The 27,491-nt window shown below is 38.5% G+C and overlaps 1 protein-coding gene and 1 pseudogene across 2 annotated transcripts in view; both read right to left on the reverse strand.

The window, feature by feature from the left end:
• Window positions 1–4,194: 4,194 nt before the first annotated feature.
• DPH6 (diphthamine biosynthesis 6) overlaps window positions 4,195–27,491 on the reverse strand; it is a 445,531-nt gene continuing 422,234 nt past the window's right edge. Inside the window, exon 10 of one of the 2 annotated variants that reach the window (XM_063652564.1) lies at window positions 4,195–5,253. The gene's annotated coding sequence lies outside the window, so the exon portion shown is untranslated. The remainder of the gene's footprint in view (window positions 5,254–27,491) is intronic. The other variant, XR_010123937.1, reaches the window with a different exon arrangement.
• On the reverse strand, window positions 26,362–27,334 carry LOC129014075 (PRELI domain-containing protein 1, mitochondrial-like; annotated as a pseudogene).

Consider the following 27,491-nt stretch of genomic DNA (forward strand, 5'->3'; position numbering starts at 1 on the left):
AATCTCTCGATGTCTTCTTTTAACCTATTTAAGGTGAGCGGCTCAGGTGGCTTTATGGCGACCCAGCCATGTGTATGGTAAGGAGTCACTAGAAGCCATCATCAAAGTTAGTAAATCTATTTCTGCTCTCTGCAAGCTTTACTCACTTAGATTGATCTGCCCATCTCTCTTACTGCCCAACAATTAGGGAAAGAGCAGGAAGTGCTCTTAGGAGAGGGAGGAGAAAGAATACGAGGGCTACTAGGCAGATATGAACAAACACAACACAGATCCAGAAAAAAGATGCTAATTGGTATTTTTACATTGGTATGCAGGAGGGAAATCAAGGCTCATTTAAGAAAATGCTCACTTTTTGGGCCGGGCACGGTGGCTCATGCCTGTAATCCCAGCACTTTGGGAGGCTGAGGTGGGTGGATCATGAGGTCAGGAGTTCAAGACCAGCCTAGCCAAGATGGTGAAACCCTGTCTCTACTAAAAAGACAAAAATTAGCCGGGCATGGTGGCGGGCACCTGTAATCCCAGCTACTCGGGAGGCTGAGGCAGAGAATTGCTTGAACCCGGGAGACGGAGGTTGCAGTGAGTGGAGATCATACCACTACACTCCAGCCTGGGCGACAGAGCGAGACTCCATCTCAAAAAAAAAAAAAAAAAAAAAAAATGCTCACTTTCCCATAACTGCCTACAACTTTGTGCACTGATAGGGTCTTACATACTTTTGTGTTTTGGATGCTGGAATAGTCATCAACATACACTAATTTTGATACTGATGATCTCTACACTCTTCTGGCAAGAGGGTATGGTTAATAAAAGTTAAAAGAAACAGAATAAAATGGATTCATATATATATGTGTGTGTGTATATATACATAAATATATACACACACATATATATATAATGTTTAGAACCAAAATCAAATATATATTTGTGTACGCTAAGAGAAAACCTTGTTAGTTAAATATTGATGTGAGGGTCTGTCACTTGGTGGCAAAAATTCTTCAAATTTCAAATCTTAAAGATCTCTTCCTCAGTTGTGGGTTTCTCGCAGTCGTGTGCTGGATGCATACACTACTACAAAGATCTCTGGGAAATGCTCTTTGGCAGCGGGACTTGGAAATTATGATGAAAAAACACTCACTAGCACAAGTTGTGTAAAAAGATGTTGATGTTACTTTCTGAACATTTAATAGCTGTTTGCATTTATTGATACACATAAGTGGCATCACCATATTAATATAAACTGTTTCTATCAAAAGTCGAAGGAAGTGAAAAGGAGAAGAGGAGATTCCTAGAGAAAAAAGGGAAGCACAGAATCAGCAGCCTCTACCTTCCAAAAACATTTCAAAAATCACCCTACCCATCAGGAGGATTTTACATTTTCCCACTTTATAAGAGGAAGGGAAATAATTCTCGATTGGAGAGAAAGTGACCTTATGATCAAGCCATTGCATTGTTTCCCCACTTTTCAACTTGTAAAGAGGACAAGACATAGCTACCCACCTTCTGAAGCAAGGCAGGCCTGAGGTTGCTCTTGCTTCATGTCCAGTTCACAGTCAATAGCGCATCTACTGCGTCTTCCGCTTGCAGCTCAGATGCAGTCCTGAAATGCATTGGATGGCATATGATGGCTTTTTCTGGGTATAGTATCAGAGTGATTTATGAGAAAGGAATCAGAAATGGGTTCAGTCTTGCAGTGCACAGTGTCTTCATACCCCTGACTAAAATGCTAACAAGGGAACTTTGCAGGGTTCTAAAACAGCTCTCAGTCATACTGTAGTATCTACAGTGCTCCCCACTTTGGCCTGGGATTAAGATCCTTTTGAAAGGCCAGGCACGGTTGCTCATGCCTGTAATCCTAGCACTTTGGGAGGCCAAGGCAGGCAGTTCACCTGAGGTTGGGAGTTCGAGACCAGCCTCACTGTTTTTTTCATATGAAAGGAGCCATTCACATCAATGGGTGCTTCGCGGGCCCTGGGGTCAGAAAACAGGCAGACGTACAAGGCAGTAGGTACTCATTTCCATTCTTAACTAGGCTAGCATTTTTCCAGTTGAAATGCCCAACATATGCACCTTTAAATGCCTTACTTAGGCTTTGAATGACTGCAAAAAGCAAGTTTTGCTTACAAATTTAGTTTTCCTGTTTTTCTCAGTGCTAGGTAAGGAGCACTTTCTTCTTCTTCTTCTACTGACAATGAGGCTCAGCTCTTGACAATTGAAACTCTGTAAGCAACTCTAGAATTTTGATGCACTGTTGTATTCACTCATTAAGGAACAAAGCCCCTTCCCAAAATAAATAGACTTGAGGTCTAGATCATGAAGGTCTGAAGAAGTAAAGTTAGGTGCAGAAGAGCCGTCTTTTGAAGAAGTTCACCATGAAAATAGCGCACGGGCACAGAGTGGCTGCAGCTATTGCTTGTGAGGATAAATGAGATAACGGATACTTACGGGCTGAATTGTGTCTTTTCCCCACAACCCCTGCCCCAAATTCACATGTTGAAGTCCTGACTCTCAGTACCTCAGAATGTGACTGTACTTGGAGATAGCGCCTTTAAAGAGGTAACTAAGATAAAATAAGGTCATATGAGTAGACCTTAATACAATATGATTGATATCCTTATAAGAAGAGATCAGGACACAGTCCGCACACTGAGGAGTGACCATGTGAGGACACAATGAGAGGAAACCATCTACAAGCCAAGGAGAGAGTCCTCAGAAGAAACCAAACCTGCCAGCACCTTGATCTTGGACGTCCACCCTCCAGAACTGTGGGAAAATAAATTTCTATTGTTTAAGGCACCCCATTTGTGGTATGTTGTTGTGGCAGCCCTAGAAAACTAATACAGATTTGAAAGTATTGGTAATTTATAAAGTATTATACAAATGTTAGTTATCTTTACTATTATGTGATTATGTTGCACTGGAATAATGTTATTATTCTAAAAATAAGAGTGAGGGAGGAAGACATATCATGAAGGAGCTAGGGAGTGGAAAGTGACCTGGATGTTAAAAAGGAACGTAGTTGAGTAAAAACGGATTGAATGCTAGGTGCTTGGTTGTACCAAGAAGAGTAAAGTATGCATTTTGACCCCTAGCAAATGTCAACATGATAAGGAAGATGCTGAAAGAAGCTCGGGGAGTGGGGGAAAGGCAATTACTTCTTGTTGGGTGTGATGAGTGAAGGTGGGGAAGAGGGAGTTTGCAAAGTTTTCATAAAAAGAAAGTAACATTTAAGGTTCAAAAACGAAGACTTTTCCTAGTCGATGAAGTGAAGGCAGAGGAGAAAGCAAGTTCAGCGGCACTGTTACATGAGTGTGCCGTGTTCCTGGGAAGAGCACACACTGTGCCGGCAGGACATGAAACAGAGGGGACAGTGCTAGGGGATAAGGTTGAGAAATGGTCGGCATCAATTTGTGAAGAGCCTCGAATGCTGTGTGAAGGGACCTGGACTTTACTATATAGACAATGAAGAAGAAAAGTATATATATGTTTTATTCTCTCAATAGTTCTTTACTTTCTGATTTTATCTGTTTTTCTCACTTTCATCTTTGTACCTTTACCCAGACTTCAAGTGCTGTCTCTCCCAGTCTACTGGGTTCCATCAGCCAAATGCTCCTTTAAGTCCATCTTTTCTGAAGACTTAACTGATTTTCCATTGAATCCATTCTTGAAAGCTAATCAGTAACCTGGATGTCCTACCCTGTGCAAGGTTTGTCACCAATTTGATGGATCTTTTAGGAAAAGTCATTTTAGCAATTTGTTAAGAACTGACAGTAATGGTCATTTACAGAGGTCTTGTGAGCCAAAGTGTGATGGGCCCAAAACATAGATTAATTGGGAGAGTAAAATGTGTCTAAAAGTTGACATATACCCTGTTGTCTAGTCTGGGCATTCTCTCCCTCTCTGTGTCTGAATTAAAATAACATCCATCAATTATGGAACACAGCCAAACAGTTAAATATAAGTTATGAGATTAATTGGAAATGCATGCCAATTCTTGAACAAGTTTCAAGAGAAACCTTTACTGATTCATGTTTATATATCACAGAGAATAATGAAAGTCACATTCACCCTTTACTTAAAACAAACCCTCATCACATCTACTTAAATAGCTCTACAGAACATTTTTTCTATGGTGGGTAAGCTGTAACACTACAGAATATGCATCTTACCAATTATCTGGTGAAAAAATGGGCTGAATGTCTAAAAAGGCACAAAAACTCTTATTACCACATTTTCTGCTCCCATGTACCAACTTGTAAATTAAAGTAATGTACCTGCCTCTGATCTCAAACTCTATCTTCAGTACACTAATAAAATGCTTCCATATTGGCCAAGAGTTAGTTTTTATATTTTTAGAATTTATTCTTCTAATAAATATAAAAAATTTAATACAAAATTTTAGTTATAGAAAGGAAATTCTTACAGTATCAGTATAAATGAAGTGGTTAGGAATAAGAACTTTGGTGTCAGATTACCGAGGTTCAAGTCCTGGCTCTCCAGTTTGTAATGTCCTTGCCCAAGTCATTTTTAATCTCCTTGTACCTTAGAGAATTACCATGAAGATTAAGTAAGGTAATGCAGGTACAATGCATGCACTGCACAATAGTGGGTAAAAACAACAAAGTGCTATATAGAAAAAATTATTTTCTGCTAGATGCTGGGTCTCTAAATAGATTTTGAAAGCTCTAGTGTACACCTGTCTCTTTCCACATGGAAAGAAGTGAGTTGACAAGGAAGTCATACAGAATGCCCGATATGACTCCCATCTGCAACTATAACTCCTCTGCCAGTGGGCAAGAAATGATAGTGCTGATGTAACTGATAAATCACAACTGCAGAAAAATCAGTTCATTTACAAGTTTTAACAAGTAGCTCAGAAGAAGTTGACTTTTACGCAGCTCTAAGCATGGAGGTCAGGGAGTTTGTGTTGACAGAGAATACTTTTGAACCTTTGAAGCAAAACAGATGTTCATACCTAGGCAGAAAGGTTTATTTTGGGTCTTACCATTGAACAAAAGAAGTGCAAAGTGTAATATTAAAATTCTTAGTCCAGCTTTGCACCAGGAGACTGTGCTGAGAACAGTTAGAGTGAAGATCTCACTCCTCAAGCTGGGTGGTGGAGTTGTTGTTTGTTGATTGAAATGTTAAACCAGCATGCCGCATGGATAATTTCTCTTCTGGGTAAATGGGTCACGTATACCAGAAGCAGTGCAGGTGCCATCTTGTCCATCTGTGCTTCCAGCAGTGTCTGGAACTCTTAAGATGCCAAAATAGAAAAACAATGAGTTTTCACTGTTGATCTTGAACAGAGCAGATACACAATCAACAGCTGTTCCACAAACTCATCTACCACTGCAAAGTTGATTTCTTTGGGGGTGAGATGTCGATAAAGATTCTCCTATCTTGCTGACACTCAGCACCCATTTTGTCTGGTCCTGTGGTATGTTTTGCTTGAGGAATTTTCCATTATCACATCAAATAAAACTAATGTTAAAATATTTGCCATGTCCTCAATTTTTCTGGTTTTTCATTTTAGCAGAAATTCTACTTATAATATGATTGAAATGAAAATGCCTTTCTCTAGCTCTGAAAATGATATTCAGGTTATGGTTATTAAAAATAAAACAAAGAAATGGAACTCTAAATAAACATTTAAGACAAAATCTAACGATGATAAAAATCAGCAATATCAGAGGGCTCTTGCTGTTAATTTGATGATGTTAATCAGAGAGGTGAGGCATATGATATGGTACCTTATAAACATGGGGCAGGGGAAAAAGTATATATTTTTATTAATAAATAATAAAACCACAAGAAGAAAACAAAATTCTTTTCACAATACCGTTTAACTTACAAGTTCAATAAAAATTTCTCATATGGCAGTTTCCTCTCTAAACTGAGAACTTCCCTTGTAACTAAAACTGTCATGAAGTTGCCACATTAGACTAATGATCTTTAGTTATAATTGGATAATCAAATTTTAAATTGTCAAGAAATGGAACTGAAATTCATGGAATTTGCCAAGAGAATAACTCTTTGATACACATTTGACAATCTGAAAAATACCACAAGCTTCTATTGCATTATCCAAGGGCAAAGCAAGCACTTGAATATTCTTTTTAAAAGCATTTCCCTCCATGATCTCAGGATTAAAAAATATCTCAGCCACGTTTGATGAATTTGTAATATATTTGCTTCAAGTTTCCTTCGGAGTAATTTTATCAGAGATGATTTTTCATGAATCCGGTCCTTGGTATAGGTTAACTTACAGCTAACTTCTTATTGTAATGACGTTTAACCACATACTCACAATGTTGCCCAGTCTCCAATTATTAACTAAGAATATGGAAGAAACAATTCTTGAATTGGGTGACATTTGTAATGAGTAGGAATTAAACTTTTAATGTGTGTGGATTAAGAAGACTATCCTTTACTGAATTTATTTCACATTGAACTGTTGACATTAGAGGTGATATTGACAAAAGTGGGGCTGATCAATATTGAACCCTAAGGGTCAAAGGACTTCATGTTTGGTGTAATAAGCAACTTAGTTTAGGTATTACAGTGTTTCAGCAAAGTAACAATTATTAAGGGTCAGGGGAGCTTTCCATTATAAACTGTAATTTGGGGAGGCTTGCATATTTCCAGTCTCCAAAGGAAAGGGATTGTGTGATCAAGCAAGATGGTGGCTTGGAAATAAAGAGAAAGCGAGTCATTAAATTTGAATTTGAGGAATTAAATTATTTCCATTTTTTAGATTCAAAACCTTTCTTTTCTTACCATCTCCATAGATCTTTAATGAAATCACCAAACCCAGGAAACTTTGGATGAAAGGTAAATCTCATTTAAAATTTTAAATGGTTGGAAATCTTTTCTTGTGAAAATTATCTAGCACATACAAGAAGTCTATAGGCCAGGCATGGTGGCTCACGCCTGTAATCCCAGCACTCTGGGAGGCCGAGGCGGGTGGATCACCTGAGGGCAGGAGTTCGAGACCAGCCTGGCCAACATGGTGAAACCTTGTCTCTACTAAAAATATAAAAAACAGCCAGGCATTGTGGTGGATGCCTGTAATTCCAGCCACTCAGGAAGCTGAGGCAGGAGAATGTCTTGAACCCAGGAGGTAAAGGTTGCAGTGAGCCGAGATCGCGCCATTGCACTCCAGCCCGGGCAACAAGAGTGAAACTCTGTCTCAAAAAAAAAAAAAAGAAGTCTATAAATTATAAATACTACCAAAAGGAGCTCTGTATCAATTCAGCTAGATATGGTTCAATGAAACATCTTCTACACTTTCCACTTAGTCCCTGTGTAGAAGGTTAGCACCATATGGAGATCGTTACTCTTCACTCAAACATACTTGATCATGTTTGCCTACTTAATTGCTTAAGATTTCATTTTTCTGCAAATATTACTGTTTATTTAACTAAGAAATAATGCTTTAATTATTTACTTAAAATTTTGTGTTGGAAACATTGTGATTTGAACTTCAGAAAAAGGAAACAATAAGGTAAATATAATATATACCAAATATTTTATAAAAAATAATGATGAAATAAAAAATGGGTAACTTCTTAGAAGTAGATATTGCCTGGCTTAGAATTCAACAATGAAATTCATTCCCTTATTATTTTGTTAAATTAACATGAAAAAGTTTAAGATTACGGACTTTGGGTTTAATAAAAATTGCATATCTGAGCATAGAGGAGGAGGCCCTAGAGTACTAACTCCAGTACTGTCTGTCTATACCGGGCCCAAATAAACAAAACTTCTGAATCTTCAAGTCCTTCCTTGGGCAGACACCAAGTGCTCTGCCCTCTTGTGACACTTCTTTTTGAATTTAGAATGTATAGATACATTCAAACAACACAAATGGGCATTTATCAGTCAGGGAAGAAGCCATGCACTTTCAGTTTCCATTACATTAAACAAAATACTCATTAGTGCTTGGCATTTTCCCAAACAAACACAATCAAGGTGTCCACTGAGGGCTCATTGTGCATCTAAGAAGTTTAAAAAGACCTTCTAGACATCAGCTAGGGACAATTAAGAGATAGGTTAAACTACTCCGGGGTAAGAAGGCTGGAATTACTGGAAACAAACACATGTAGAAAATCAACTGCAAATAGACAAACCACTTTATTTTTAAGATCAGTTAGATATTCAAAGAGAGAAAGACTAAAGATTCCTCTGCTTAATAATTATTGCCCTCCTTGATGAAATCACAATACACTTTACTATGGGAGTATTCAGGTACATTAAAATTAAGTCACGTCTAGATATGTGGCAGAAAAAAAAACCTAATGGAAATCTGTCATCACAATATAATTTTTCCCATCCTTTACTCAACAAGCGAACTAAGTGCTACTACTACTAACAGGTCATAATAATGTAAGTTATCTCAGAAATCCATATCCATTAAAACTGTTGAAACATGTTTTATGCTAAACATCCACCCCCAGATCCTCTTAGAACAGCTTCTAGAAAATATTACTGAGAGCAAATACTTGCACACAGATCAGATCAACTAACTGTTTTTTCCAAGTGTTTTCTTTCTTTCCTTCATTCTTTCTCTTTCTCCCTTTGTCTCTTTCTGCCACCCATCCATCCATCCATCCATCCATCCATCCATCCATCCATCCATCCATCCAACATTCATTAAGTACTATCTGCCAGGCACTGTGACAACTGCAAAGCCTATAAGAGTGAACAAGACAGACAAGGGTTATGCGTACATGAAGTAACAGGCTAGCACATGCTGTAAAAGCTTTTATATGACGTTTGTTGTTGTTGGTATTAAAACAACTACATTTGAGAAATCTTAATTCAAGACTAGTATCATACGTTAAACTTCAAAAATCATTCATGTTACCTGTTCTTCACTCTCTGGGTAGGGGAATGAGAAGCAATGCTTTTCATAACAAAACTTCTCTTATTATTTTTTATTATTATTTTTTGAGATGCAGCCTTGCTCTGTCACCCAGGCTAGAGTGCAATGGCACAATCTTGGCTCACTGCAACCTCTGCCTCCCGGGGTCAAGCAGTTCTCCTGCCTCAGCCTCCCAAGTAGCTGGGATTACAGGTGTCCACCACCATGCCTGGCTAATTTTTTTGTATTTTTAGTAGAGACGGGGTTTCACCATGTCGGCCAGGCTGGTCTCAAACTCCTGACCTCAAGTCGTCTGCCTGCCCTGGCCTCCCAAAGTACTAGGATTACAGGCGTGAGCCACTGCACCTGGCACCTTCTCTTATTTTAAGGTGATATTTATCTTTGAACTTTGGCTGATAGAATCTAATTTACTAGGAAGTTCTAAGAAGAAATGTTAAATATAAACTGTTTCTCAAAAGGATGCTGTGGAATCTTTTCACAAGGAGTGTATGAAAGAATAGGCAAAAGGAAAGAACGCATACTTAACACGGAGCATGAAAACCTCCTTCAGTTTGCCACAGTATACTCTCCCTGCTTTTTAAGTCAAAGCCACCATTCTATCAGTACTTAACACGGATCTTTAAATCCCAGAGCTAATAATGCTTCCCAGCTACAGCTGGATGCATCTGACAAGCAGCATGTAGTAGGAAACCTCAGAGGGGATAAGGTTCCTAACAGTCAACTAAGGGTTCAAATCCCAAAAGAGATGCCCCTGGAGTGCAGAGCACTTAACCCTTCGACCAGTACCAACATGACTATTCAACAAATTATTGATGCTGCTAAATCCCTGGCAGATTGCAGACAGTCCTTGTATCCATTGAAGCTGAAGCATATGGCCACTAATGAGATAGATTTTTTAAAAATACATATACACATTCAGTCTTTGCTACATGAATGTAAATCCACTGAAATGCTAGAAGGTGATTGAACTGGATGGAACACTGTTAAATACATGCTTAGTCTCATGTTATGGATCATTTCCATTGACATCTATCTGCATCCTCAGTACAGTTTAATTAAAGCTGTCTGGAACAAGTCTGCCCTCTAAATGATCAGCAGTGCAATGAAAAGGTGAAATTTGAGGATGCTTGAGGCCTTTTCTGTAAAGCATTCAAATGACTGCCTCTGTGGTTGAGAAGAGCAGCAGAGAAGAAATTCATTTTCAAAATTAGCCAGCCAGTATACATTTTTTTTTTTTGCAAAAAAAAAAAGGCAAAGCTTCTTCTGATGTCATCTTGAAATACTAGAAGCTGAGTTAGTTAGTTATAGAAGATCTTAAGAACTCAAACTGGACCATGTTCTGGTCCCAAATAAACATGTTTTTTTGGCTTGAAAACAGTAAATACTGTAGCAAACTTTCTTATTAGTATTTTATTTTGCAAAACAAAACCCCCAAATTGAACAATTTTGCATAAAATAATCCCTTAAGACAATTTTGCAACTAGATGGCAGGAACATCATGTTAGATATTTTCAAACAATTAAAATGTTTATTGAATCTCTGATGTTTCCAGCACTTGTTAAGGTATCAGGGGAAAAAGAATAAAATGTGGATCTAGGGCATGAGAAATGTGAGACATGAAAGACTGGATTTTAGATTTATTAATTTATATTTATTTTCTGTGGCATTTTCCTTTATTATGATTTTATTTAAATATATGTAGATCATATTTGTTCTTTAATTCCAGAATTAATGGTACTTTATAAAAGTATCAAAAAGACTGTCATATTTAAATATTTTTTTCATTGGCTTTTCCACACAAATCCATCAGTTATGGTGTAGGCTTTTTCTTTTCATTTAATATTTGATATTTACTTCATATAGGACATTGAATTATACTGTGTGCCTAACAGCCACTACCTGCCACCACAAAACAAAAATAGTCTCTCCCTGTCTATTATAACATGTTCATCCAGGATGGGAAAAACTTAAGAGTAGCACTAACCCAAAAAAGCATCCCTGAATTCACTCCATTCAGGAGTACAGATGATTTTAGCCCTGATGTCTCATAGAAATTAGTCAGACCTAGAAGATATTATATTGAAGCAAATAAGCAATATTTATTGAGTGCTTTGTGTGCATTGGCACTGTGGTGGGAACTCTGGGGAATAGGATTCAAGTACAAGCTTCCTCAATGAACTTACAAACTGGGAAGACAGACACATTGAAAGTCACCAAGGAATGATAGAGTCAGGTGAGTAAAAACTGGAGTGATGCTGAAGGCATTTTGAGGAAGATGAAGCTTGAGCTGAGCTTTGAAGAATGAGGCCAGAGGTCCAGGACAGAAATACCATAACAGGCACATAGGGGCTGAAGGGCCAGGTACAAAATTGCCCAGCCTGGAGTGGATGCTTTGTGTTGAGAACAGCTGGGGTCTAATCAGAACAGAAACTACTTGAGTTTATTTTAAATAGAAGGAATTTAATACAGGGAATTTAAAGGTGATCAAAGGCTGGGATGATGAACAGGAGACAGTATAGCAATTTAGAGATGAGCAACTTCAGGAAGCTGCCAGCAATGCTTTGGTTGGAATGACAAGGGAGAATACAGAGTTTCTGGAGCTCAGAAACCAGGGTCACTCAGAGGATGATGGAACTAGAGAAGGCTTAACCAGTTGGAGCAAAGGAGGAATAAAAATGCAATAATTTCCAGAGATCTGCATGAAGCAGAGAGAAGGAGAAATAACTTGACTTCTTCCACCCCCTAATCTCCCACCAATGTCTCCTATTTGCCAGGCCCAGTCTGAAGTTGACAAGGAGCCTAGGAAAAACATCCTGCAGGGGTCAGCTTCCCTGTGATACAGAACAGAGTAGGGGAAGGCGAGGACTATGTATGACAAACAGGCTAATGATTAACAAACAGAGACTAATGCAAAATTAGGTAAGATTATTATAGTAGGACCCTTTTATATAATGGGTTATGAATGTCAGGGAGAGGAATTTAAACCAAATAGGCCATCTTAGGTTTTGAGATCTTAGGAAGCCATCTTAGGCTTTGAGATCTTAGGAAGCCATCTTAGGTTTTGAGATCTTAGGAAGCCATCTTAGGTTTTTGAGAAGGGGGAAGATAGAATGAAATTGAGATTTCAGGAATATATGGCCAGAGTATGAAAAAAGATTTGAGGCAGGGTGACCAGTTAGGAGGTAGTAACAGATTAAAGATGGCCACAAGCTCCTTGAAATTCCTCCCCTTGAAAGGTGGGGTATATTTCCTTTCCCCATGAATCTCAGATGGTCCATGGAAGAAGTGACACCGTGCCAGCAGGCTTTAAGAGGACTGGGAGATTCCATTTTGGTATCTTGGAGTCCTGAATTGCCATATGAGAAGTCTAACCATCCTGCAGAAAAAGATCATCTGGAGAAGCCCAGAGAATTTGGGGCAGGCAAAAGGGCTCAGGTGAATCCAGTTGTCTAGCTGTTGCTCACCAAGGCACCAGACATGTGAGTAAAGCTGCCTTAAACCCTCAAGACAGGCCCAGCTACCAGATGAATTCCAATGACTGACTGTTGTTAATGAATCATTCAGCTGAGCCTTGCCTAAATTTCTGATCCACAAAATGATGAGTTATAATACAACTGTTGTTGTTTAAATTCACTATGTTTTGGGGTATTCTATTACGCGGCAGCATATAACTAGAGTGGAGGCCGTGCAGTAATATGAACATGTCACGATAAATACCCCTAATTAAAACTGTAGTAGGAATGGAGAAGAGGCACATTTTTTGGAAGAGATCCTGAGTTTTTTTGTGTTTATAATGGGTTGACAACTTTTTTTTCCTGAAGATGGTCACATAGCAAATATTTTTGACTTTGTGAGCCAACATATCTTTGTTGCTACTACTCGACTCTGTCATAAGGCAAAAGAAGCCACAGACAATATGTAAATGAATATGTGTAGCTGAGTTTCAATAAAACCTTATTTACAAAAACAGGTGGCTGACTAGCATTGGCTGTGGGACATACATTGCTGACCTCTGGTTTATAAGGTTTGAAGCAGGGAGGAAAATTCAACTGGAGATATGTTACATCTAGATAACACACAGGAATGGAGCTTTGTGACCTGTCAGGGCGGTAGTATAGATTGAAGAATAGCTAAATATTCTGGAAGAGGGACTACAACATTGGTGTTATATCTTTTTAAGGTTGCTTCTGCTTTGTTGTTTCTTTTAAGTGACATTAGGATAGTTAGTAAACACACTAGCAGGCTCAGGTATTACTTTAATCTATAAGATGGTTCCACTGAGCCAGGGAACTTATAATATGGAGACAATCAGAGAACAACATTAAACAGACTTTCAGTTACATCTAGGTCTGCTCTCAATGGTTTTCAGATTAGTACAATTTCAACCCAATATATTTTATGAGTAAAGTGGACTGTTCTAGAACCATTTTTTTTCTGTGTGTGGCTAATACCACTCTAATTTTTAATTTACATCACATACATGATTTATTTGAACAATTATGAGTTTGGCAATATTTCTTGCTCATATTTGAAGAGCATCTACAATATTAATCTCAAAGTATTTATATCCTAAACTATCCTGAGAAGTCAATGGTTATTTTCCCTAATTTATGATATATTGAAGGCATTTTGTCATGCTATTTACTGTTATGTCATGGGAAAAAAGTGTGACCTTTGAAGAAATAAAACAAGCAGTTTTTTAATTCTCCTGCATATCTGTTAAGTTTATGGATATTTAGGCTTTATAAAACTTCTATCAGGCAGCTAAACAATTTAGACTCACACAGCATGTAAATTCTATCAAACAAGGGCTCTTTACCCTTTCACCTATTGCCCTACAAGTGCTTGGCACAGTGGTACAACTATTCAGAACAAACACTAATAGTCTGCTTTAAATCTTTAATATAAGTAATGCAGGCATGCTAGAGGATTCTAGTGAATATTGAAAGGAGTTTTTACCCATTTAAGGCAGAGAATGGCTTGAACAGTCCTGTTTGGAGCCAGAAAAAGAGCAACCTGGTTCAGAGGTGAAGGCTTCTTATGGTTCCAGTATTTGATAAAATACAGGCCTTGTAGCATTTCCTCATAGACCTGTGACCTCAAGCCCTGGCCTTTAGACTTTTTCCCTCCTTGAGAGTGAAATGATTAGTGAGGTCTTTCTATTAGATATGTTAGCAGTTTCTGCAAAAAAGAGGATTTTAATAATACTAAATTGCAAAGAATTATGAGGCAGGGCTTACTCCTAGATACTAAGACAAACCCAGTTGAAGCTGACTACATAAGCTCCTATGCAGGGCCATCTGTTTAGTTCTAATAGTATTTTCTTTCTTTCTTTTTCTTTTTTTTTTTTTTAAATCTTTGTAGCTTGGTTTCAAGCCCTGTCTGGGACACCTGCTCAATGTGAAATGAGATTGGCGAGTCTCAGTCCATTTGTGGCTGGCTGAAATTTTCCATCTTCCTTTCCAGAAAAATGGTCCATAAGGAAATTAAGTGAAAAGAGTTAGACGTCACACATGGATTCACGTGTAGGTGTACTGAAGGCCTAGAGGATCTTCCTGTGTGAAAAGTACAATATAAATTCAACACTGGTTCATTGGTTCATCCACTTCTCCTCTCAGCAGCTCTCTAACACCTGGGGTCTCTGATACCCTGAAGAGGGTGCAACTTTAGGGACATCTTTTTACTATTGTAAGCCACTGCATAATTTGAGCTGAGATTGTAACATGGTTTGAAATTGGCTGTATTTGCTGCTTCATTTAAACAGGAATGGCGTATGAAAATAGATAAAAGGTACATATTCTGTGCTTTTCTACATTATGTAAATAGATTCTACATTATGTAAATAGAGATTTAAAGTTTCTCTAAATAATAATTAAAGAATATTCATAGTTTAAGAGGAAACAGATTAGATGCCTTCAGACCATATATTACCCAAGAGAGAAGGCGGACGACTGTAATTTATTATAACCCAAGGCAATATTACCCTAAAGTGGTATGAATTTTGATTTCAAAAGTCAATAGGGTCTTTTCCATATAAATTTAAAGCCACCAAAAATTTCACTGAATTTACTAAATACACAATTAGTTTCTTGTTACAGATAATTTCTATTGATCCAAATCTGGTTTGTCAGCATGGATTAATCAGAATCATCCGGGATTGAGATCTGTATGGCTCAAGGGATCAGTTTCTGGGCTAGGAGCCTCTCACCCCCAGGTCACTATTTCCAATGCACAAAGGAGTTTTGAAAGGCCTATTTGACAGCTGGTGTGAAACCAACCAGCAATTTCAACTAAGTCTCCTGCATAGATTCACTGTCCCTTATATTAAAAAACATTACCACCTACTGTCTGAGGGTATATGTAAGGTGAAAAATTATTGCATTGTCACCAATCTTAGTTATTATTCATAGCTACGTCCATATTTATAATCTCCTATGGTAAGCAATAGCAGTTGCTATCTTCAAGGCCTGCCGTATCTAGTTATAAAATATTTATCTCTGTATGACATTTTCCTGCAGTTGAAACCAGCTGATCTCTGATAGACGAAGCTATTGTATATTCTTTCTTTTCTAGAATAAACTGTAGAAATATTTATTTTCTAGACAATGTATGTGTGTGCAACTCCTTTCTTTGTTTGCCTTTCAGGTCTTCCCTAAAGTGTAGGTTATAAGGTTCTAATCTTTTATCACTACATAAAAACTTCAGGCCCAGGTCTTCACCAGGCTTCCCTAAAGAAAATACCGTCCCTGGCAGTTCCTGGGTTAGATGATTGTCATTCACTTGCTCACGGTCTTTAGGAGGCTTTTAACCCCACCTGGGCATCCGTAATGATCTATTGGGTAGATCTATGGGGTAGATTAGGGTAGTACATATGCCCTGCTCTGTGGCCACATATTTCATCACTCTAGGTCAAAGAAACCCTCTGAAGATTCTCTTCCCTTCAGCCTTCAACCTGTAAAAGCCCTTAATAGCCTTGTTTATTCAAGGTGAGTCAGGCAACCTGGTTTTCAAGAGTTTTCTAGTTCTAGTCCCATAGATTTTGTTGTCAGGGACCAAACAACCTGTTTCTTTCCTGTCTTTGTAGAAAAATGAATAGGCTTTTACTATAATGATATTAGCCATTCTCCTAGTTAGGAAAGAAAAAAAACCCGGTTACCCTGAATTAAAGAAAGGAGATTCTAGCCATGTTGGATCATGTATTAAGTTTTGCTACCTTGGCTGGGCACAGTGGCTCACGCCTGTAATCCCAGCACTTTGGGAGGCCGAGGTGGGCGGATCACCTGAGGTTGGGAGTTCGTGACCAGCCTGACCAACATGGAGAAACCCCATATCTACTAAAAATACAAAATTAGCCGGGCGTGGTGGCACATGCCTGTAATCCCAGCTACTCGGGAGGCTGAGGCAGGAGAATCGCTTGAACCCAGGAGGCGGAGGTTGTGGTGAGCCAAGATCACACCATTGCACTCCAGCCTGGGCAACAAGAGCAAAACTCTGACTCAAAAAAAAAGTTTTGCTACGTTTTCTTTACTAAGGTATTTTAAACATATGGTTCTTCTATGAAACTATACATCTAGGAAGCTCAACATAGTGACTGGTGCCTATAGTGACTGTTATACTGTGAATGCAAGTTCATGATTCTTATTCATACAAAGCATGAAAGGCCGAGGCGGGCAGATCATGAGGTCAAGAGATTGAGACCATCCTGGCCAACATGGTGAAACGCCATCTCTTCTAAAAATTCAAAAATTAGCTGGGCCTGGTGGCGGGTGCCTGTAGTCCCAGCTACTCGGGAGGCTGAGGCAGAAGAATTGCTTGAACCTGGGAGGCAGAGGTTGTAGTGAGCCGAGATCGTGCCATTACACTCCAGCCTGGGCGACAGAGTGACTCCGTCTCAAAAAAAAAAAAAAAGAGAATGGTGGCCGGGCACAGTGGCTTATGCCTGTAATCCCAGAACTTTGGGAGGCCAAGGTGGGCAGATCAGTTGAGGACAGGAGTTCAAGATCTGCCTGGCCAACATGGAGAAACCCTGACTCTACTAAAAATCTACAAAAATTAGCCAGGCGTGGTGGGGGGCACCTGCAATCCCAGCTATCCTGGAGGCTGAGGCAGGATAATCACTTGAACCTGGGATGCAGAGGCTGCAGTGAGTTGAGATCACGCCACTACAATCCAGCCTGGGTGACAGAGTGAGACTCTATCACAAAAAAAGCAGAATGTCTCAGTGATAGAGGTCATGCCCACAGGAATTGGTGGCTTTGTTACTAGTTACCCATACATCTGTGGCTACTTAATTTCAAGTACCTTTGCTGTGGGATCAGAAAGGAAGGTGTGGGGGATCTAATTAAACCAAGACATTTGCCTTCCTGGATTCCAGATATCAGGGAAGTAGCCCAAGATAAGTATCTTCCAATTCCAAATTGTTGACCCAGATTGCTCCAAACTGACTTGAGTGCTCCTGGCCATAAAGCTAGAGGTGTGGGAAGAAGGAGGAAGCTCCTTTGGTTTCAGGTAAATGAGTGGAGTTGACCTAGCTAAGTGGCTTCCTTCTCAGTCCAGGGAGTGGGAGGCAGACAGTTACATTCATAGAATGTCTTAGTTGAGAACAAAGAGCTGCTGGATTCACCCTTAGGGAATTTACTGTTGTCCTAGAGAAGGCCATCACTAAGTAAAAACACTGAATTCTTTGGAATTTAAATTTTTCCAGTGTCCTCATAGCACCTTGTACACATTTCAATTACATCATCATAGTGAACTTCAATCATTCACCGGTTTTCCTTCTCAATGAATAATAAAGGCAGTGACTATAGATTATTTATCTTTACGGAACAAGGATAGAATCTGATATATTACCTGCACTCAAGAAATGTGTGACAAATGAATGCATGGGAGAATCCAGAGAGGAACATGACATGTTCCATACTTCTTTCTTATCCTATTCTTTCCTTTTGGTGATCGTGACTTAGAGATGGAATCATTACATTATCAGTGTAGTAGAGTTGGTAAGCCCTCAAGTGCCCTGTGCTTAATTTGAATTCTGATTTTTAATACTTTTTAGTTATGTGATTTTGAACAAGAATTAAATCTCTTCATCTGTAAAATCAGAATAATGCTTATTTTATTTGGATGTTGCGAGGATTAAATAACATACAGTTCTTGACACCTATAAGTTACATTATTAGTAATATCACTGCCATCAAAGTGAGAATATGTCCAGCTTGCTGCTGTTGAGTCTCGGTGAGAGGGAGAAATCATTTACAGCATCAAGTAAGAGTGCCTGATTTATTGTCTTGGATCACGCTAAAAAATGGACTAACCCCCAGTTATTGTGCATCCCCTGGGTGATTCGATTTACCAGGTAGAAATATGTGTCTTCCCTATTCTAATTTCCTTTAGAGAAATAAAATCTGATTATTTAGTCAAGGAAATTCCTTTTTTCTTCTGGGTGGCCAAGGTGTGTGTGTGTAGGGGGAAGGTGGGTAGAGCCTGATATGAACCATGTTTCAGTGTCCAGCAATCCTGGGGGCACTGAGGAAGAGTGTGAGTGCATAAATATGGGATGCTGCCATTCTGAGCAAGCCAGAGAATGCACCTAGATTCCCAGTGTGGACTAGAAATGCAAGGGAAAGGAGGCACTGATTAACAGAAAGTTCTGGAAGAAGTCTGACATTGGAAGGGTAGACTTTCCAATGAAGTGAATATGGAGGACGCCTGGAGAGGAGAAAACATCTTAGCCTAGAATCTTTGCACACAGTGGCAGAATGGTAGTCTGCTAAATAGTAGAGGTAATGAGTGCCCATAAAACTAATGTAAGAAAAAAATATTTCTAGAAACATTAGATGATCTCTAGAGTCTAAATTTCCCTGGGGAAATGTAGTTATTTCATATTTACTAGGTTTCTTTTCATCAAAAAGAAACATTTACTTGAGTCTATATTACCTCTTTTTTTCTTAGTTTATTTGCATTTATAACTCTGCTAAAATAAATTGGTAACCTGGAAACACACAGGTACCATTTTTTTCTTGCCACTGGCCAGTTCTAAATTATCAATAAATAAAAGAACTTCTCATACCCAGACCTTGATTTGAAAGATACCCTGAAGATTTACAATATGCTAAACCAGGGAAAAGCTTGGGAGTAATCAGTACAATACATTTTGCTCTCCACCATAATCAGTTTTTCAGCCTTCATGTCGATAAAACTTTTTCTCCTTTTTCACAGTGGTTTACAACTTAAATAATTTAATACAACAGTTGTTATATTTTTATTGCAAGCTTATAAAACCGGTACCATAAGTCTTTTCTATGCAATATATTACCAAAAAGTGACAGTGGAAAAGGGGAACTGATGATTACTAAAACTGTAATTCAATCTTCAAGTTCTGAAGATGTCATAAAAACATCTTCTGCTTTATTTGCATATGGCAGATACTATCAGGATGCCTCAAATGAACTCTCTCTGGATATTCAATCTCTCCTTAGGCATTATTTCCTATACAATAAAAAAGGGACTTCACAATGCAAATGCAACTGTGATTCAAGCCCAATAGTTCTTTTTGTCAAATAGGATTTTCTTTTATGAAGTTTCATCTTAGAATTAATTTTGATATCAATGCCTGTCAAGCTGTGGAAATTGAGCTGAACCAAGTGAGTCTATTCCTCTTTGCGCTGACTTGTAGGAAGTGGTAACTAGAAAAAATGCAGAGATTTTGTACTGTGCTAAAGAAAATTTAACTCATCATGCTACATATTGTCAATCTTGTCCAAAGTATAGAAGCGGTACATAGCAACATTCTATAAATGCCTATTTTATCATATATTTTTTAAATCCCCTCTTTACTACTTTTCATCTTATATTAGTTGCATGAAAATTATTTTCTAATTCTGACCAATTGCTGCTATAATCTGAAAGGTCTGTGAAATTAAATAACAGATTCCGATAGTGTTTATGATTAACAATGTTCCACAAAACCTAGGACACTAGCATGGAAGAAAACGTATTTCATTAGATAAAGAGGATGGCTAGTTATTTGCACATTCTTGCCAACTGTTCTCACTCAGTGGTCTCGTCACATGTGTACTGACTTCAGTCTAAAACAAAGCGCCATCAAATTCCCCAAATCTCTTCTTTCAATGTCCAGCATATAATTAATCTAATGATGTTGCAAATAAAATTAAACAACTCTTATCTTTCTATTAACAGAGTCACTTTGCCTTCTGTATCAATGCTCTAAAGCAATACTTTACAAAACCCTTTAAAAATCTTCCTAGGATGAGAATAAATTAGTTTTTATAGGAAGGTGGAGGAATCGAACTTTCATAATATGGCTGCCTGGAGAGCAACATATACAGTTGGAAGGTAAAATTTTCCATTTATCCCCCAGCCTGAGAGAGTGCAGGTGGTGCTCTGTGGGTTTCTGCACTTTGTCTCCCAGCCAATGCAGCCCTGGCCGACTCCACAAAGGGTGAAAGGTCACAGACGCTATGTGAGTGGTGTTTAATTCTCACCACAACAGAGGCTGCTAATCACATAACATTAGGGTGAATTATGATAATTATAAAAAGCTGAACAGAGAGATTCAACAATAACAACAGTGCGACCACAGCTGTGATGGTAGTGATGAAAAGGTGGTGCTTTCACGGCCCATGGTAATGGGTTTGATTGAGATTCTGGCAACCTTTGGTGAAAGACACTTTGCCCCTTGCAGGTTAGCTTTTTCTAAACCACCTCTATAATAAGTAGAGTAAAAATAACCCATTTGAACAGTTTCTAGTGTTGGAAGGAGCTCAAAACACTCTCCTCTAGCATGCTGAAGTCCTATTCGTCTATAGAGTAAGAATTTATTTCAGAGTCACTGCTTTCCAGCAGGTCTCAACTTGTACAGCTGTTGGCTTCTGAGCCTTACATGAAATTTTAATTTGTCTGATCTCATTTTACTCTTCTACATATGTAACCCCCTGTAATGGATTTTATTTGCCCTTGGAAAATTTGGAGAACAATAAAGAAGAGCTTATTCTTAGGAGTTTTCAAATTCAGGAAAAATTGATTGCACATTTTGGAATAGGAAAAAGTCAGGCAATGGGTATGAAGTGCAATAAAGAAAAACTAAATGATATAGTTAGTCCCTACTGATTAGATAGTTTGCTTTGCACATTTTGGGGGCAAAGAAAGCGTCATAGTCTTTTGTTGCTCACCAAGTTGAAATGCCTTGCAATGTTAGTTGTTTTACTGAATCAAGAGAGGCAGAGATATTTAGAAGCCACGAATTGCAAGGGGAAGTTGGGCCACCATTAGCCCCAAAGTTTAGCACTAGGGCTGGCTTCTAAGTAGCACTTACTAACCGCACTCCTTGAATATACAGAAGATGCAGCATGTTTAAAATAAAAACACAGGGCTTCAGCCATATTTATGTATTTATTTATTTGAGACACAGTCTCGCTCTGCTGCCCAGGTGTCACGATCTCGGCTCACTGCAACCTGTGCTCCTGGGTTCAAGCGAACACCTCCAGATAATTTTTGTATTGTTAGTAGAGATGGGGTTTCACCATTTTGGCCAGGCTGGTCTCAAACTCCTGACTTCAAATGATCCACCCACCTCAGCCTCCCAAAGTGCTGGGATTACAGGCGTGAGCCACCACACCCGGCCATATTTATAAGCAAATGGTAGCACACCAAATCTTACTAGGAAGTGAAAAAGTAGTCCTGGTTGACAAATAAATGAAATGATACATATACTCTATGCAAATAATGCCATAAAGCAAATAGTCTCATATGTTCTAGGTAAGGCATCTGGGTAGTTTCTAAAGACTTTTTTTCTTCTTAAAATATGATGCAATGATCCAATGTAGTGCTAATGAAGGTGGTAAAATCTACTACAAAATCTGAGTCATGAAGAAAAAGTTCAAAACTCTTTGACACAGTTCAATAGAAGAGGCACCAAATGCCTTTAAAATACCATGTTATCAAGCCCAGCTGCTATGAGGTTGGATAATTCCAAACTAGGGTCTAGGCAATTTATCCCAGTTGCATACTAGTAGCCCATCTATTCTGGCTGATTTGATATTAGTTTGGAAAGGCAGTTTTGGGCTAAATAGTGCTGGGGCTTATAGTAAGTTCATTTTAAACTTTCAGCTGACATGAAAACATTTATACTGAGAAGTTACATAACTACATACGCAAATGGCTACTTAAATGCATGCATCTTTATTTGATTCCTGAACCACAAGAGGTAATGATGATGGTAACCATAATAATGACAAAAACTAACAGTATTTAATATCTACAGGCATTGTATTAGGTGTATTGACTGCATTATTTCATTCTCACAACATCCAGAGGCCGCCTTTTGTTATTACACCTATTTTACAGATGAATAAATTGAGGCTGAGAGAAGTGAAAAAACCAGGCTTTCTGAAAATTTGGGCTCTACTGAGTATCAGAAACATTCTGGGATAACAAATGGAATCATTCTGCTCTGCTGTGATTATTGGCTCTTAGCAGCAGTGCAGCTTCAGGAATCAATACAGTGCACGAGTTCTATAAATGTGCCTCTTAATAAGTTAATAAAACAGAGATATTCTCATTGCCTCTCCATCAAAGTTTCAGGGGAAAAATGAGAATATTAAATGCAGTAGGATAGGGAAGATCTGCTCCATTTGCTCTGCAATGATAATCTTTTACAAAAGAGGATTTTTATTATTAATTCTTTGCCTTCTGGGGATATTATAATTTTCTAGAATGTAGAACTGCCTTAAGCACAGTAATTTGCTGAGCTAGACTGAATCTCAAAATGTTTCAAATGAGCTGATAAACAACTGCATAATTAGCCATTAGTAGATCAAGTCTGTATGTTACTGATATCCAGATGAACAAACCAATGGGTAGGCAAATTGTAGATATACTTTTAAAAACTAAGAGCCTGTGTTTTATTTTTACACGCTTTGTAACTTGTTCTTTAAAGAATTAAAAACCACATTTCGTTTGCCCTTTAAAAAAAGAAATTTAGATTATTCTATCAAATAAATCCTTAGAGGCTTAATCATTAAATACATACTGCCGTGTATGAATAATGAAGGATTTGTGTGGTGGATGCAACTCATGCTCTAAAAATGACTAGATGGTGGGATTTTTCTTTTCAATTAAAATTGGCCTCAAATCTATTGCTTGCATGGGTAATGCTCTTTCATCCTCCTTTTGAGTTTTGGTTTAAGTCCAAAGTATGAAATACATTTGGCCTTGATTATGAAAATAAAAGGTTTTGCATGTTCAAATAAGAAAAGGAAAATACAGTCAGTTTTTAGGCTTAAACATGCATACCTTATTCAAGTGGCTGGCATCCAGTCCAAAATGTCTCCATGTTACAATTAAACCTCTCTTTCTTCTCATTTTTCAAGAACTTCTCACTGGATCATAAAATACCTGGGCTGGAATTTGTCATGCAGAGTTACAAGCTAGGTGTAAGATTTTTATTTATTTGTTTTAATATTAAAATCAACTCAGCAGTTTTGAGGAACAAATAAAGAGGAAGATTTAATTTAAACAAGGTTGTACTTTATGTTCTGAACTCAGAGGTCACAAAGCCAGACAGATAAATGTACCAGCAGAAAGAAAAGCAGCAGCAATTTTCCTGAAGATTTACAAATTAGAGAATTCATATTTTATCTTAAATGGCTTAGGTGTCCTCCTGTTTGGGGGGCAGACCAGGTATAATTTCTTGAGATTCTTTGCAGATCAATTATTCTGATTTTTGTCTGTTAGTATTTCAGATGTCAGAGCATAGTAAAATGCTAATCTGAAATTGTGCAATGGGCACAAGACGATGTGTGAGCCTAGCTAGAGAATGGATTTGTCACTACATTTAAAAAACTATTTTGACCTTTGACAATTTTAACAGCCTCTAAAATTTGTATACCCTTCTTATGCTTCCCATTATCACTGATCCTCCATTTGATGCCAACTAATAGCCTTATGTAAAATTTTACTGTTGTTGGGCTCAAGTTCTGCTATTATTACAATGATTATTTATCCACAATCTGATTTCTATTTCAGTCTCAGCCTTAATTTATTACAGACCTTGAGTCCCTGTTACTGTTTTTATATTTACATTTATTCAACTAGCCCTTTCATTTTATAAATTGGCATTCATTGTATTTGCATATTTGCATAGTTGCACAAATAAACCATTTATATCCTCTACGTTAGAGGCATAAGGTCATCTAGGTTCTCAATGCAACAAGGAGTGCCAATTTCTTTTTCCAAAAGTGTGCCGGCTGAACTCAGGTCATGATGAAAAAACAAGACCCTTGATTCATAAGGTATCAGCAATAATTGCTTTGGTGTTTTTTGAAGGCACTGGAAACGTTTTCAACTATTTTAGAATGTTCTGACTTTGTCAGGAACATTTTGCCTTCATGTATTTGATAGGTAATCTTATCTGTATATTTTGTATCCTTTTGTTCTAAACTCATAAAAATGACACCAGTATTCTACAACGTCCAAGATACCTCATTAGGATTTTATTAATGAACCTTTTAAAGGCAATCGCTCCCTAAAAGGGAAATTACATTTGGTTCAGAATAAATGAACTTACACAATTAAAGATCTGAGTTGATTTAAGGCTATGCAGCTGAGAAACTTAAGCAGATTTCAAATTTGGAGCAATATACCGTCATGGCCCCAGATAAGAATATTATTCCTAATTTGATTATACTTTCACAACATGCAATGCTATATTTTCAGAATTAGGTAAATGCAGAAATATGGGTCATTACTGGGTTTCAGTTTTATGCATAAATAAAATGTCAGGGAAAAAGTTTCATTGAATTTTATTTTAATCCTTTGTCACCTCATCTCTCTGACATTATTATAAATTCTACTGACATGATTATAAACCAAACCACAGTTTTGCTATTAATGAGACATACAAAACAGCTTGTCTGGCATTTGGCTCCTATAAAAACTTTGAGGCCAAAAGTTATTTCTCACAAATGCATAACTGTAATGGATATTGAATACTTGGGCTAGGCTTTTGATCTGGAAGGATTTTGAAAAATCTTTATAATGGACAATGTTTGTATTTTTACATTAAAAGACTCATAAAACCAAATGAAAACACAATTGACAGTACTATAATCAAAGGAGGAAAAAAGACCTCCAACCATTTAAGTAAGTTGTTTCCTTACAAATGTAGATGGAAAAATACTGCAAAATAAACTACCAAAAATCAAAAGTTAACAGACCATGATCATAACTGTCATTTATTTCTGACTTGTATGAGGAAATAAGTAAAGGCAAAGGAAAATGCGAACCTAAATTCTGATGAACAAATTTCACAGTAGATAATTCTTCTGCTTTTGGATTTTTGCCATCAAAATACAGTTAATAATTGAGAACCAGAGGGCATAAATCACCAAGAAAAATCAATAGACAGCTTCCAGAGAGAATGAGAAGAGCACATATGGCTATAGATATCCAGGACTGGAAACAACAGAACTTTTGCAAGATATTTACTCCACCAAATAAGCTATTTTTTAAATTTATTATTTATTTATTTAGTTTTTGAGACGAAGTCTCTTGCTCTGTCACCTAGGCTGGAGTGCAATGGTGCGATCTCGGCTCATTGCAACCTCTGCCTCCTGGGTTCAAGTGATTCTCCTGTCTCAGCCTCCCAAGTAGCTGCTATTGCAGGCGCCAGCTGCCACGCCCATTTTTTTTCTTTTTTCTTTTTTTTTTTTTTGTATTTTAGTATAGATGGGGTTTCACCATGTTGCCTAGGGTGGTCTTGAACTCCTGAGCTCAGGCAATCCACCCACCTCAGCCTCTCAAAGTGCTAGGATTTTATAGGCGTGAGCCACCGTGCCTGGCTGCAAATAAGTTATTAAACAGTGTGTGTGAATTTTGTTTTAATTATTTTATTAAAACCAGCAGTGAGTATGATTACTTGCATTTAAGCTTTGCTGCATTAATCCTATAAAAATATTCATGTTGAAGTATGGTGGTTCCATAAAAAATTAAACAGAATTATCATATGATCTAGCAGTCCTACTTCTGAGTATATAAACAAAAATAACTGAAAGTAGAGACTTCAACAGATTTTTTTTTTTTAAATTCAACAAGTATTTATTGAGTGCCTATTATGTGCTAGATATTGAGACACATCAGAGAACAAAACGAAGAGCCCTGCTGTTGTGGGGCTTACAGTCTAGCACTTACTGCCAGTTCACCTGCAGGCTACCTGGAGCCCGGGGCAAGTCACCGCCCCTCTGTTCCTCGGTCCGCAGCTGCCAATGGGAGAATAAGCAGACCTGGCTCAAACGTGGATCACGTGCCTGGTGTACTGCAGATGTCAAACTGGACTCCCCACAACCCACCACCCAGACAGTAGATAGGGCTGGACGTTGATTTTTAATGATAAAGTACAATGGAGGGAGGGCAGAGGGGCTAAGCCAACTGTCTGGGGAGCTGTGGTGGTGGTGGGCTGGCTACACAAACTGCTGCTACTGCTGCTGCTGCTTGGTGGCCGCCTTGCTGGCGAGGTCCTTGGCCTTCTCTATAGCTGCCAGGGCCGTCTCCTTTGCCTTCTCCTCAGCTTCCCTGGCTGTCTTAACAAGTGTTTTGGAAGCGGCCTCGCCTTGCAGCTTCGCCAAGATATATTCAAAACCCTTCAAAGTCTTGGTCACGTTGCTTTTGAACTGGGCAAGACCAAATTCCCGGACAGCTCTAGAGACACCGCATAAGCTAGAGGAGACTCACGCTTCCCGGCGGATTTCGGTCCAGCCACTGTTGTCAGAGTTCACACAGTCAACACATCGTTCCTCCGCCACCATCGGCCGGGCGTGGTTGATGTTCCAGGTGAAGGTGGTCATGGTCTGATTCTGTAGGTCCACAATAGAGTCCTCCAATATGTATGTACACCGAGTGAGCAACATTGGCAGGAAACAGTCGCTCGGCCCAGGGGGGCATCCTGTCGGTCTTGGTCAGGAGTCGCCGGGACAGCAGTTTCTGGTCAGGGGTCACCTCCCGGTGTACTGTGTCTTCCGTCAAGATATGTTTGCCACAGGGATTCGGGTACCGCTGCCAAAAGGCGGCGAACACTGGTCCCAGGAACTCCAGAGCACGCTCTGGCCCAGGAAATACTTCACCATCGTCCCGGCAGGAGCGGGCTCAGCACCCGCTCAGCATCAGGGGTGTGAAGCCTGGGAGGCACGCGGGGGCCGGGCCGGGGCTCGGCGCACATCCACCGCTAGGCTTGTAGCTCAGTCACCACCGCACCGCGCCCAAACAGCTGCCGCTGCCACCGCCATGAGTTCAGATATTTATTTTTTTGTCTGGTCAGGAGACTGGATTCAAATGAGCAGATATTTGTACATCAATAGTAAGATTATCCACAATAGCCAAAAGATAGAAATGATCCAAATGTTCATTGGCAGATGAATGGATAATCAAAATGTGGTATGTACACACAATGGAATATCATTCAGCCTTAAAAAGGAATAAAATTCTAATTCATGCAATAATAACCTTAAAGACATTATGCTAAATAAAATATATGCCACACAAAATGAGGAATATTGTATGATTCCACTTATATGAGGTATGTAGAGTTGCAAAA

The sequence above is a fragment of the Pongo pygmaeus genome, chromosome 16 (genome assembly GCF_028885625.2).
Source record: "Pongo pygmaeus isolate AG05252 chromosome 16, NHGRI_mPonPyg2-v2.0_pri, whole genome shotgun sequence".
Lineage (NCBI taxonomy): Eukaryota > Metazoa > Chordata > Mammalia > Primates > Hominidae > Pongo > Pongo pygmaeus.